This window comes from Ipomoea nil, unplaced genomic scaffold, assembly GCF_001879475.1.
Source record: "Ipomoea nil cultivar Tokyo-kokei standard unplaced genomic scaffold, Asagao_1.1 scaffold1895, whole genome shotgun sequence".
In the NCBI taxonomy this organism is placed as follows: Eukaryota; Viridiplantae; Streptophyta; class Magnoliopsida; order Solanales; family Convolvulaceae; genus Ipomoea; species Ipomoea nil.
Window position 1 is genome coordinate 1420544 of NW_017618323.1, and position 13620 is coordinate 1434163.

General features: G+C 35.0%; 1 non-coding gene across 1 annotated transcript; it reads left to right on the top strand.

Moving 5' to 3' along the window:
• The first annotated feature begins 5143 nt into the window (after positions 1 to 5143).
• On the top strand, positions 5144 to 5215 carry TRNAG-UCC. The gene has a single exon. It is a non-coding gene; the product is annotated as a tRNA-Gly (tRNA).
• The last annotated feature ends 8405 nt before the right edge of the window (positions 5216 to 13620 follow it).

Consider the following 13620-nt stretch of genomic DNA (forward strand, 5'->3'; position numbering starts at 1 on the left):
TATTCAACAGAAAATATTAGGCTGTCCTCAACCTACAATACGATAGATTTGCAAGATGATGTAGAAATTACACAAAGCATTATTTATTTTGTTTGTACCTCCACGTAATTAGCAAATTTTCTATTGCTGTTAAAATGGCAGCAAACGCCATAAGTTTTTTTTTTTTTTTTTTTTTTTTTTATTATATTTATAATATAATATAATATGAAAGTGAGACCATTTTTAAAAGTAAGAGAGATTTGCAAGGATAAAAAAATAATAGAGAAATTGCAAATTTGATGATTTGGAAGTGGGACATATTTTTTTAAAGTGGGAGAGATTTGCAAGGATAAAAATAACTTTATACTTTCAAGTTTCAATGTCCCATTTTAAGTGTCTAGTTCAATTAATAAAACTTAATTCTTATTATTTATAACTCAATTTTTTGTAATATTTATATTATTAGTGTTATTATATAAAATTTATATATTGAAAGACTAGACTAAAGTACTATTAAACACAAAAATTTCTCGAAAGACACTTTGAAAGGGTGTCCTATCACTATATTTCTCGATCAGTGAATAAGGTGTCTCATGCTTTGGCTCGAGCCATGAGTTTTCAAACTGGTCTCTCTAGCTTGTTGGCTTTTTTTAATTCCTTCATGTATTGAACACTTGATTTAATAAATCTTATTCCTTTGATTTTCAAAAAAAAAAAAAAAAACAAAAAAACAAAAAAATTGAATTCAAAAATTATAAGAAAAGGTTAAAGAAAATAATTTAAAAAAAAAAAATTGAATTGACCAATGAATAGTAAATATGACAAATAAAATAAAACTACGACAAAGGTAGTATATTACATAAACTATCAATGACAAATGAGTAATTTAATAGAATTTCTCCCTTTCACTCCAATGAACCACTACATATATGCTAATTTAAATTTAAAAATAAAAAATTACTAAACAGTCTTTTCTAATTGCAAAAATTGTAAACCCTAAATGCTTATATTTTGTGATTGAAGAGGATTCCAACTTCAAAAGCAAAAATGACAAATTAGAGATGGCTTAGGATTGAGAAGATACCGAATAATAAGTTCAAATATATTGAAGTCTATTTTTCCATTTCTCCATTCCTCCAATTTTTCTTCTCCATTCTTTCAATTTTTCAGTTTTCTAATTTTCATTCCTTATTTTTTCAATAAGGAATGAAATATAATAATAATAATAATAATAATAATAATAATAATAATAATAATAATAATAATAATAATAACAACAACAACAACAACAAAAGAAAAGGAGCAAAGAAATGTAAAAGAAAGCTAATGTTAATGTGCACAACAGAACAGGCTAGAAAGGAAAAGAACAGAGAAAAATAAAGAAAACACAAATGTGCACAGCAGTGTTCAAAGCGTGGACATCTCACAAGCCAACATTGTTCATCCACATTACCTTCCATTCCTCCATTTGGAGATATCCAAATAAGAGTTCTCCAAAATTCTATACAAACTTGAAGAACGGAGGTGGAATAAGCATTTGGAGGCATAAATTTAGTAAAAAACTTCTCCATTTTTATTTTTTCCACTTCTCAATTTCTCCATTTTTCTAAAAAATCTTCCATTTTTCCAAGTTGGTAAGCGACCCCAATATTATTTTTACTTTGATGATTTTCTCTTCAATATTGATATACACCCATTGCATTTAGGGTTTATAATATTTGCAATTAAGGAAAAAGTTTAATTTTTTTTTATGGGTTTAGCATATATGTGGTGATTCATCCAAGGAAAGGAGAGAAAATTTTGTGAAATTACTCATTTGATCTTGACAATTTGACTAATATTACTTTTTTTTTTTTTTTGGAATATGATGCATTATATGAGTGGCCTAGTTAAAGACACCACTTTACCCAAAAAAAAAATAATAAAATTAAACAGTAAAAAATAGATAGAATGAATAATTCTAAAATTGAGTTTACAATATAAGAAAAAATTAAAAAAAAAAAAAGAATTTCAAAAGTTGTTGGACAAAGAAGAGGGATAATATATAGAAAGTATTTTCATCATTTTCCCTAATCTCAAAAGAATTTCAAAAGTTGTTGGACAAAGAAGGAATTACATATTGAAACACAAGGATTCTAGCGGCAAAGGGATCCAATAACCCTCGGAGGTTAACCAAGTGAGAACCATGATGGATACCATGCAACAATTTGCAGAAGAGTTAGACAGTTAGTTGGGCTTAGAGGTTAACCTGTCCAAGTGCTAAGTGTTTTGCTCCCAAAATACCCCTAGCAATATAAAGCAACAGATTGGAGAAGTGACAGACATAAAGATGACAATAACTCAATTGGGTAAATACTTGGGGGTGCCTATCCTCCATAAGCGTGTCTCCAAAGATGATTTTGCTTACATCTTGGACAATATGAGAGGAAAATTGGCCTCGTAGAGTCGTGGCAAGTGGAAAACCTCAACTTAGCTTGGCAGTGAGCTCTGGTTCAGTCGGTCCTTTCTAGAATCTCGGTCTATTCCATGCAAGCGTTAGACCTTTGGTAGGTGTGTGTAATGAAGTAGATAAAATTTGCAAGAACTTTCTGTGGAGAGACAATGTGAAAAAAAAAAAAAAAAAAAAACTCATCTTGTTTGATATATGTGAGAAGTTATATACCCCCAACCCCGCAACAGAGGCGGGTTGGGCCTCTGTATGGAAAGGGATTTTAATCTTGCCCCCTAGCAAAACTTGCATGGCAAATGGTGACCAAGCCTTATAAACTATGGGTCCAAGCTATGTAGGGCAAATATGTTTAGATGTATGGATGGTGACTAATCAGCCAACCACCTAGGGAATGCGAGTTCGCTCAAGCTAGTTAAAGGCTTTGTCTTTGTAGTAGAGACTTTTTCAAGAATGCTCATCATTCCCCATTCGACAAGTGGATTGATATCAATTGCAACAATAAGGAGATGTAATCTCACAATACAACGTGGGGAATGAAATTCCTCTATATGTTGTGGGCTTTATGGCTAGCCAAAACGAATGGGGTTTTAAGGGAAAAGAGGGCACATGAAAGTGCAATGGCACACTAAGAAGGCTAAGAGGCTACATGTTCATAAGCATCCAATGTTTGGAGATTATGATAAATGGATAGGTTGTCTCCTTTTTGGTGGTCGGGACTTTCAAACTTAACACGGACGATGCAATGAAGAAGGGGTTCCGGAGGGCGAGTGCAGGGGTCCCATTAGAGACCATTCAAGGTGTTGGATTGTGGGTTTCTCAACTAGGATTGGTTCCACGAATAGCTAATCGGTTGAACTTTGGGGGCTTAGGGAAGGTTTCAAAGTGGTGAGGGAGAGGGATTTAACCCCGGTGGAAGTGGAGTTGGGCTAAAAAGTGATGGTGGAGGCAGTTAACAAGGATCCGGGCGAGAGAGAAAGGAAGCTACTCTTCTTTCTGACTGCAAGAAGCGTATTCAACTTGGTGGTATGGCTCTTGTCTCTCACGTTCGGAGAGAAGCTAAGGCAACAAATATGCGGACTTCTTAGCCAATTTAGGCCAAACTAGTGAATGAGGACGAAGATATGGCTAAATCCATCGGAGGCAATGGAGACGATGTTGCAACTTGACGCGGTTGAAGCGATTTCTTGTAGAGTCAAGCCTTAATCCCCTCTCTTTAGGGGGTAGACGTACCAAACTAACAATATGAAATAGCTATTGGAAATAAGTATATTTGAGCACTTAGTAGTATGTTGTAGGGATAATATAGGAATATAAACTACACACTAATATTAAAACACATATGAGAAATATTTGATTATATTATACACTATGTACACAATACTAAATGTCCCCCAATAAGAAAGAAACAAGGCAATTTTGAATTTTGATCAAAAAAGTCATATAACAAGTTTTTTCCCATCACATATGTTTCATATTTGAATAAAGGAAATTGTTACTTGACATATATATGATGTCCAACCAAAATAATAATTAAAAAAAAACACCTAACTCATCATATTTTGTCCATGATGACTCAATAACTCGTGCCATATAATAATTTAAAATAATTTAAGTCTTTAAAATTTTAAAATTCATCGCAACATTAAGAATACTTGAGAGTATATACAATCATCTAAAAGTAACATATACATCATTATCAATATTTTAAAACATGTTTGTCTCTAACAAACTAACATGATATGATTTACTTTTGATATCTTAAAAATATAACATTTAAATTAAAACAATGATATATATTAATAACATGTATTGACCAGAAAATTTAGAATTTTGAGTTAGCCAGCAAACTAATATAGGGACCTACTAACTCTCAAAGTCAATGACATTTAAAAACAATTATATCATATATTTTATGATATAATTGTGATAGAGTAGCATAGCACCAAAGATATAAGTTGGAAAACTTCATCCATGAGTCACCTAAAAGTTAATCTCCATTTAATTAAGAACATTTAGACCTTATTAAAAAGACATTCCAATGGATTGTTCTTATCCAGTCAAGAGCTAAACTTCAGAAAATGAAGGGAGAAGAGACATGGATGCATGTGCTTTGAGTGGCAACCCAACTCCAGAAAAAAAAGATAAAGAAGAGAATATTACCAGATAATTAATATATTCTTCACCATCTTTCTTCAAATCAATGTTGAAAAAGTCGCTAGGCGCCCTCTAGGCGCCTGGGGACCGCCTAACGCCTAGGCGCGATTTTTACAACACTGCTTCAAATACATATATATCTATTTATACATGATAATAAAACTACCCACTACCTTAAAAGTATCTGTAACTACTTAAGAAATAAAAGTGGTCATTCCACAACCACAACAACAATAATATTTGCAGCAATATTGCACCATGATGTACCGTGTTCCTCACATGATATGGATCCTTCTATAGTTCTCATTTTGAGAATGAATAGATATAATAAATGGAAAGAATAATTCATCACACACACACACAAAAACAAAGTGTGCTAGTAAATCTATAAATTTAAAAAGAATGAAAAAAATATCATAATAAAAATTCTCTACTAATATCAATATTTATTTATTTAAGCATTATATCAATATAAAATCACAAAATAAAAAAGCATTCAAATTGTAATTAAAATTTCATGAGGTTATAATCAATAGTAAATGCGTTCACATAAACAGATGTGCGTTTGTAGTCCAACGGTTAGGATAATTGCCTTCCAAGCAATAGACCCGGGTTCGACTCCCGGCAAACGCAGCTTTTACTATCATGTAGAAAATGAAATTTTAAATCATTTAGTACGCAGTCTAACTATATTCAATCTTAGTGGTGATAATAAACACGAAGTAAATTTCAATTTGTGCAAAAAAAAAAAGATGTAAATTTCAATTCATTTCAAATGTTACTATATTGATTTTATTAAAAGTGAACATTTGTAAAATGATATAAAATTTAATAGAAAATGGTGATTTTAGTCCATTAATTATACAAGTATTGTAAACTCAGTTCATAAATTAGAATTAATTTCATTTTTTGTCATAGACTTATAGTGACATGGACAATTTTAGTCCTCCATAAAAATTTGGCCAATTTATGAAAACATTTATTGTGCCGAGGACAATTTTTGTCCTCCATCTAATTTTCCGTCTGTTGACCGTCTAAATGAGGGGCATTTCTGTCATTCTATATTATATTCTTCTCCGCCTATAATGAGAGCTCTCATTCACCTCAACTGCTTGAAAGAAATGATGGCGAACCTAACCCGGCCACCGGGCATTCATGAATCATGAACCCGGCATGAATTAATTAGAGCACATGTTCAACCGAAGCGACATATAAGCTGTGTTCATCTACTTCATCTCCATACCGCATTTTCCATACTAAACAGAGCTTCTGTAAACGTCGCATTCTTGCTCTGGAACAAGGTTGATCGCCGCCCACTCCTTTGTAGCCTCCAACCACGGTAGCGACTTCTGTTGCCCGTGTATGTCTATTATCCCTCTTGATATCACTGATTCAATTACAGAGTAAGTGAAGTAGTTCTCTTTCTCGTTGTCAACGATGTTGAAATTGGAAGTGGGACTTTGCTTCAACGTGCGTCAATCCAAGATTCGAGCAGATGCGTTTCAAACGAAATCTGAAGGTAACCTCAGAAATTCAACATCAAGGAGATCCGATTGTGAGAATATCAATAGATGAATGAGAGAATTTAGCAGAGATTGAGAGGAGATTTACCTTGGTTGGGCATTTTGTGAAGGCGAAATCTGGAACAAGGTTGATCGCCGCCCACTCCTTTGTAGCCTCCAACCACGGTAGCGACTTTTGTTACCCGTTTATGTCTATTATCCCTCTTGATATCACTGATTCAATTACAGAGTAAGTGAAGTAGTTCTCTTTCTCGTTGTCAACGATGTTGAAATTGGAAGTGGGACTTTGCTTCAACGTGCATCAATCCAAGATTCGAGCAGATGCGTTTCAAACGAAATCTGAAGGTAACCTTAGAAATTCAACATCAAGGAGATCCGATTGTGAGAATATCAATAGAGGAATGAGAGAATTTAGCAAAGATTGAGAGGAGATTTACCTTGGTTGGGCATTTTGTGAAGGCGAAATCTGAAGGTAATCTCATAATCGCCGCTCGTTTCGCCTCCGCTGCCACCTCTTCTCTCTCCACCCTTCTCACCCCCTCCTCCGCATGACCAATCTCTGCGACCATCGCCGCTGCCACCACTCTCGTCCGCTCGCCCGCCTCCTCCACCCAGAAAACTTGGCGATTTTTCAAACCCTAGCTTGTTGATTTTCTTTGTGATAACTATGAAGTCTCAGAACGATGTGAATTTTGGGAAGAAAATTGGATTGAGTTTTGGGAAGAAACGAACAAGAAGGGTGAGTTTGGGGAAGAAATCTAATCGGAAGTTAAACCCCCTACCAAAACAAATGAAACTTTATTTGGGGAAGAAAATTGGATTGAGTATTGTTGAATTGATAAGAATGGCCCTCTTTTGACGGTCAACTAACGAGATAATAGACAGAGGACTAAAATTGTCCTCGTTACAATAAGTGTGTCCATAAATTGACCAATTTTTTTATAGATGACTAAAATTGTCCATGCCACTATAAGTCTAGGACCAAAAAAGGAAATTAACTCCATAAATTATTATCATACATACATTTTTTGCTTTAATTATGTATAAAGTGGCGGTTAGGACATCTTAGTTTATATATATATATATATATATATATATATATATATATATATATATATATATATATATATATCAATTTATATTAATTAATCATTGAAGTTGGCAAACCCATTTTTTGCTCTTGGAGTATAGCTAAAACTACAATATTATTTTAGCTTTTAAGTTTGCTAAATATTACTCCATTGCCCATTTTTCAAATCAATTGAGTAAATATTATATATAAGAAACATAAAATGGGATGAAATGAATATTAGATTATTAGATAAGGAATTAAAGATATTAATGTAAACTAGTATTTGTCCCGTGCGATGCACGGAAAATATGTTATAAAAATATACACTATATGAGGTTTATTCATATATAAAATTTTTGTTATCTAATAATTATTATGTGTGAATTCATATGATAAAATTATGAACATAAATATATTTACAATTAAAATAATATTTAAGGTGGGTGATTACTACAAATCTTAAACTATATTAAAAATTTAGTACATAGTATTTAATATTATAAATTTTTAAGAACTTAGTAAACTACAATAGTAATTGAATTAGAATTTTAGAGTCACCACAGATCAAAATTTTTAGACCTTTGGGATTTCTAACTCTAGATGTAGCAACATACAATTGACCTTTAAAGACCAAAATCACAATCTTAGTTAGAACATTGATTTTTTTCTTCCAAATACTATCGAATTAAGTGTGTAATCAATAAAAGATGAGAACTAATAATTCGAGAATATAATCTTAATGTTACTAAGCTTACTTCACGTCAATTAAGTTGGAGAGTGTTGTTGGATAGTATCCGATGAATCCACGAATAACGCATCTTTGTCTCCGTAGTCCTCAATATGCACATCAACAATCTTAAATATTAAGCCACATAGCTATGCTATATATTAATTTCAAACTTATGGACTTTGGGGTTGCATGCATGCTTCTTAAAGCCATATGGCTTTAAGATGTGAAAATTAAATGTTGCATTTAATTTTCACATCTTAAAGCCCATTTAATTTTCACAAGACTTTCACATCTTAAAGTCATATGGTCTTGTGAAAATTAAATGCAACATTCAATTTTCACAAGACCATATAGCTTTATTATATATAGGATGATATTAAGTTAAAGCACTTTACCTGATCATTTAGGAGACGTCATGTAGAAATCCAGCGAAGTGAATGCGGTTCTTAAGGCATCCTCATTTGCAATGAGATTTTTTTTTTTTTTTTTTTTTTTTTTTTTTTTTTTGAATTTTGTGGAGTCAACTATGAAAGATATGAGGAAGAAAAAAAGTGAAGAAAAAAAAAGAAAAAAAAAGTAAAAGGAAACTGACAAAAAAATTTAAAAGCTAGGGGGCGCGAATACTACATTTCACGCTCAGAGCTCAGCATCCATTCCTTTTTTCTCTTTTCACCCGGGCCCCACAAAAAACCCCATATTTGCAGTAAAATAAACCCACAAAAACCCCATATTTGTAGTAAAATAAACCCACAAAAAAACTCACCCCATATTAGTTAAAAACCAACCCATAAGTTTTTTACTATTCTAAAAACCAAGCAAAATCTTCTAATATATATGCTGCAGTAACTTCTAAACTTAAATAATAATAATACTAACTAGTTTTTCACGCGCATTGCGCGAAAGGATAATGCTAAATGATTATTTTTAAATAAGTACTTCAAAGTATATCAATGCAAGATTATATAAGAGATGTTCATGCATATGTAATTGAATGTTGAATTTGTTTATTTAAATCAGTAATTCAAAGTATATAAATGCAAGATAATATATAAGAGATTCATTATAATTGTCACCTAAAATAATTGTTTGCAACTTTGTAATAACGCTAGTCTAAATACTTAGTCTTAAAATGATAGTCTAAATAAATACTACTTTTAATTTAAATTTATCTAAGTCTTATTAATTCTCTTTTAGGTAACATTGTCATTGTCTTTATCTTCAGTACTTATCATTTTCTTTTTCATTGGTAGTGTGTCATGTGCAATTGGGTTACTAGTGGTAGCATAGAGGGCAACGTCATGCAATGAGCTTATGGTATAAGAAGTTTTAGATTTACCTTCATGTGTATGTGACTATGATCTTAGTTGTACTATTAACTCTTTATCTTGCAAGCGCCAGTTGATATTTGGCAGTGGTAGTTTTTTCTCCTACATGTTTCATGTGTTATGAGATGTGTGTCATAGATTATCATTTGAAAGTATTGAACAAAATATTTATTATATTTGTATAAAATACTTGGTAAATAAATATTAACATATTTCGTATTAAAAATTTGATATTTAATAACAAGATAGTGTAAAAGAAGACAATGGACATCTCATGTGTTGAATATAATTAATTAATGAATTTAAAGGTAAGAAATCTTTGAATTGTAGAAAATAAAGATAATATAACTAATGAGGTGGGGACACTACGACGGAGAGGAGTGTTTGGTCTAGGCCTATTCAAAATGAGGTGGGGGTTGATAAGGGGAAGGTTCCGGCTGAGGCGGAGGATGATAGTGCAGCGGTTCCTCCCAGTTCTGTTGCGGCAGAAAAAATGACTGAAAATTCTGGTCTTTTGCTTCGTCGCACTGTAGTGTCGGACAAGGGGGTTAGGAGTTCAGGAGGTGTTAATCGGTAGGGTAGAGGTGGTTTTGTGAGCAGTTTGGTTTTGGCCATTAATGACCAGAAGTGCATGAGGGTGGAGGATAATGAGTGCGATGAAACCATGAACGACGTTGTTCTTGGCGGGTCCTAGATCCCAGGCCCGCCCATCATCATGGGTACCTTGAGCTGGTACTGTCGTGACTTGGGCAATCCACTGACAGTTTGCGAAATTACGAACTTGGTGCCCAATAAGAAACCAGACTTTGTATTTCTCATGGAAACGAAGGTTGGAAGAGTACATGCGGAGCGTCTACGAGTGAAGTTGGAGTTTGAAGGATTATTCTATGTGGATAATGTTGGTTTGAGTGGTGATTTGGCATTGTTCTGGAGGTCAAATAACACAGCTAGGTTATTGAGCTTTTCTAGGAATCACATTGATGTTGAGGTGAGTTGTGTTGGTTTCTCCCCCCTGGAAGATGACTTGTTTCTTTGGTTTCCCTGAACGCAATAAACGTAGGGAATCATGGGAACTGTTGCGTTTTCTTCATGGTCAATCCACGCTGTTGTGGTTAACTATTGTCGATTTTAATGACCTGGTGCTTCAACAGGAGAAACGATGGCGATGTCTCCATCCAGAAAATTTACTTAGGGGTTTTGGAGAAGCCCTGGAGGATTGTGGTTTGCATACTCTAGTCACACAAGGCTACCCATTCACATCGGAACGGGGGAGGGGCACAGATGATTGGGTTGAAGAAAGGCTTGATAGGGTGGTCACTACTGATGATTGGAGATCTTATTTGCCGTCTGCGTCTATGGGAAATATTCTTTCCCGCACTTCTGATCATTATGTTCTCTTTCTTGATTTAGAGACAGGTTTTTTCAGTCTAGAAGGGGGAAGAAAAGTTTTAAGTTTTTGAGATGGCTTGGTTGTTAGATGAGGGCTATAGGAGTATGGTGGAAGACGCTTGGCAGGAAGGGATATGGTAGGGTTTGCAGGATTGTTTGCAGTTGTGTGGCGAGAGATTGAAAGCATGGGGTGGTGATAAATTTCATAAATTTGGTAAACAGATTAAGGTACTTCGTAGTAAACTTCTGTCACTTTGGGGACATACTGATACTCCCTCCCTTGCGGAATTTAGACATTTGGATGAGGAATTGAGCCAGTTAGAAGCGCAGGAGGATACTTTCTGGAGGCAACGTGCAAAGCAACATTGGTTGCGAGGTGCTGATGCGAACACCAAGTACTACCACCGTTTTGCCTCGGCTCACAAGAAAAAGAATACTATCAATAAGTTGAAGGATGGTTCGGGAAACTGGTTGGAGGGAGATGTTTTTCGACCTCTTATCTTATCCTACTATGTCGATATTTTTAAATCTTCAAGGGTACAGGATGGTGCATCTTTCCCAGTCTTACCTATACGAGTTACTTCGAAGCAGAATGTGGCGTTACTTCTTCCTTTCACTGTGGAGGAAGTAAAGTTGGCTCTCTTTTCTATGTTTCCGGATAAGGCGCCTGGTCTTGATTTTATGAATCATGGTTTCTACTAACATTTATGGGATGTTGTTAGTAAGGATGTTTCAGATTTTGTTTTGCACTGTTTACATTCGGGTTCTTTTCCCAGTAATTTGAATGATGCTAATATTGTGTTAATCCCTAAAAAGAATTCCCCTGAAGTTGTGATCGATCTTAGACCTATTGCATTGTGTAATGTGGTTTATAAAATTATGGCTAAGATGATTGCAAACTGGATGAAACCTATTATGGGTTCGATCATCTCAGATTCCTAGAGTGTTTTTATCCCTAACAGGCTTATTATTGATCATATTTTGTTAGCCGCAGAGGTCGGTGACTTTTTGAATCGCAAGCAATTAGGAAAAGTTGGTTGGGCTGCTTTGAAATTAGATATGGCAAAAGCATATGGTCGGATGGAATGTACCTTCCTGTGTAAGATGATGGAGTTTTTGGGTTTTGCACCAAGATGGGCTGAATTGGTAATGCTTTGTGTAACCACTATTAAATATAATATCTTGATCAATGGGTCTGTTGGTGGCTCGATTACCCCCACCTGTGGCCTCAGACAGGGGGATCCATTGTCCCCTTACTTGTTCATCATTTGTGCTGAAGGTTTATCACAATTGATTCGACATACCCAGGTAGCAGGATCTATTCATGGTTATAGAGTAGCCAGAGGTGCCCCACCGGTATCTCATTTATTCTTTGCTGATGATAGTATTTTATTCTTTAAGGCTAATTTGCAGGAAGCGGTGGTTGTGAAGCAATGCTTGCAAACTTATGAGATGCCTTCTGGTCAGGCTGTGAATTTTCATAAGTCCAGTGTCTGCTTTAGTAGGAATACTGACCCTATTGACCGTCATACAGTGGCAACAAATCTAGGTGCGTCAGTTGATTTTGGTAAGTACTTGGGACTTCCATCATTTGTGGGTTGTAATAAACGGAGGGTCTTTTCTTATATTGAGGATAAAATCAGAAGTGGATCGGATCTTGGAATAAAAAACTTTTATCTTGTGCTGGTAAGGAGATTCTGTTGAAAAGTGTGGCTCAATCTATGCCTACCTTTTCAATGAGTGTTTTCTTACTACCTACCTCACACTGTGTGGCCTTAGAACGTTTGATGAATAGATTTTGGTGGGGTGCAGGAGGGAGCAATGAGAAGGCCAGGTATCCATTGGATGTCTTGGAAGCGTATGTGCGCACCTAAAAGTTTAGGAGGACTGGGATTTAAAGATCTATGCGCTTTTAATCTAGCTCTGTTAGGTAAGCAAGGTTGGCGTTTCTTAACCAATCCATCTTCATTGGTGGCCCGTGTCTATATAGCTAGGTATTTTCCCTGTTCCTCCTTTGTTGATGCTACGTTGGGAAATAATCAAGTGCCTGCTGGAGAAGTATTTTTGCGACTAAAGGTTTGATTTGTGGGGGAATTAGACGTAGAATTGGAGATGGTACAAATACTACTATTTGGGGTTACCCATGGTTTCCCGACCCAGATCCTATGATTCATACTATCATGCCTCCACAGTTGAGCAGTGCAAAGTCTCTGGTTTGATTGATCCCGATACTATGAGTTGGGACACTAATATCCTGACAGATATTTTTATAACCAGGGATGTGGGTTAATTAAACGTGTGCCTATTAGTCCTGGTTTTGTTGATTCTTGATATTGGATTGATGATATATGGGGTATTTATTCAGTAAAGAGCGTATTAGGGGTAGTGTTAACTTTATGGTCGTTGGTTTTAATGGCTGAACAAAATGTGGAATTTAAAAATTCCACCAAAGTGAAAAACATTCTTATGGAGAGCAATTACTAATACAATTCCCACCACCTCTAATTTATTGCAGAATAGATTGGATATTGACCCTATGTGCCCTATCTGTGCAACGATGGTAAAGAATCTGATGCATGCCTTAATTTGTTGTGATCTTGCAGCATTTGTTTGGCACGATTCTCTTCTAGATGTTCCAAGTGGCGCTGGCATGTCTTTTCCAGCATGGTTCCAAACACAACAGATGGCGACAGTATCATAAAGGTGGCAGCTACTCTTTATGCAATATGGATGGGAAGGAACTCGACAGTTTGGGATTGTGCAGTACCCACGCGTTTTGTTATTTCTTCAGCTGCGAGAGTGGTGCAAAATTGGAATTATGTCCAAACCTTAGCCCCTCCAGCTTCTAGCACGGCTGGCCAGCCCCTATAAAATAAGAAAAACACCTTTGAGACTTGGAATACATAAATATAGTCTTAGCAACACTAGCTATTAAAACAAGAGAGATAGAAACATCGTTTGACTTATCAAAAGATATACTTAATCATACCGACCAACAT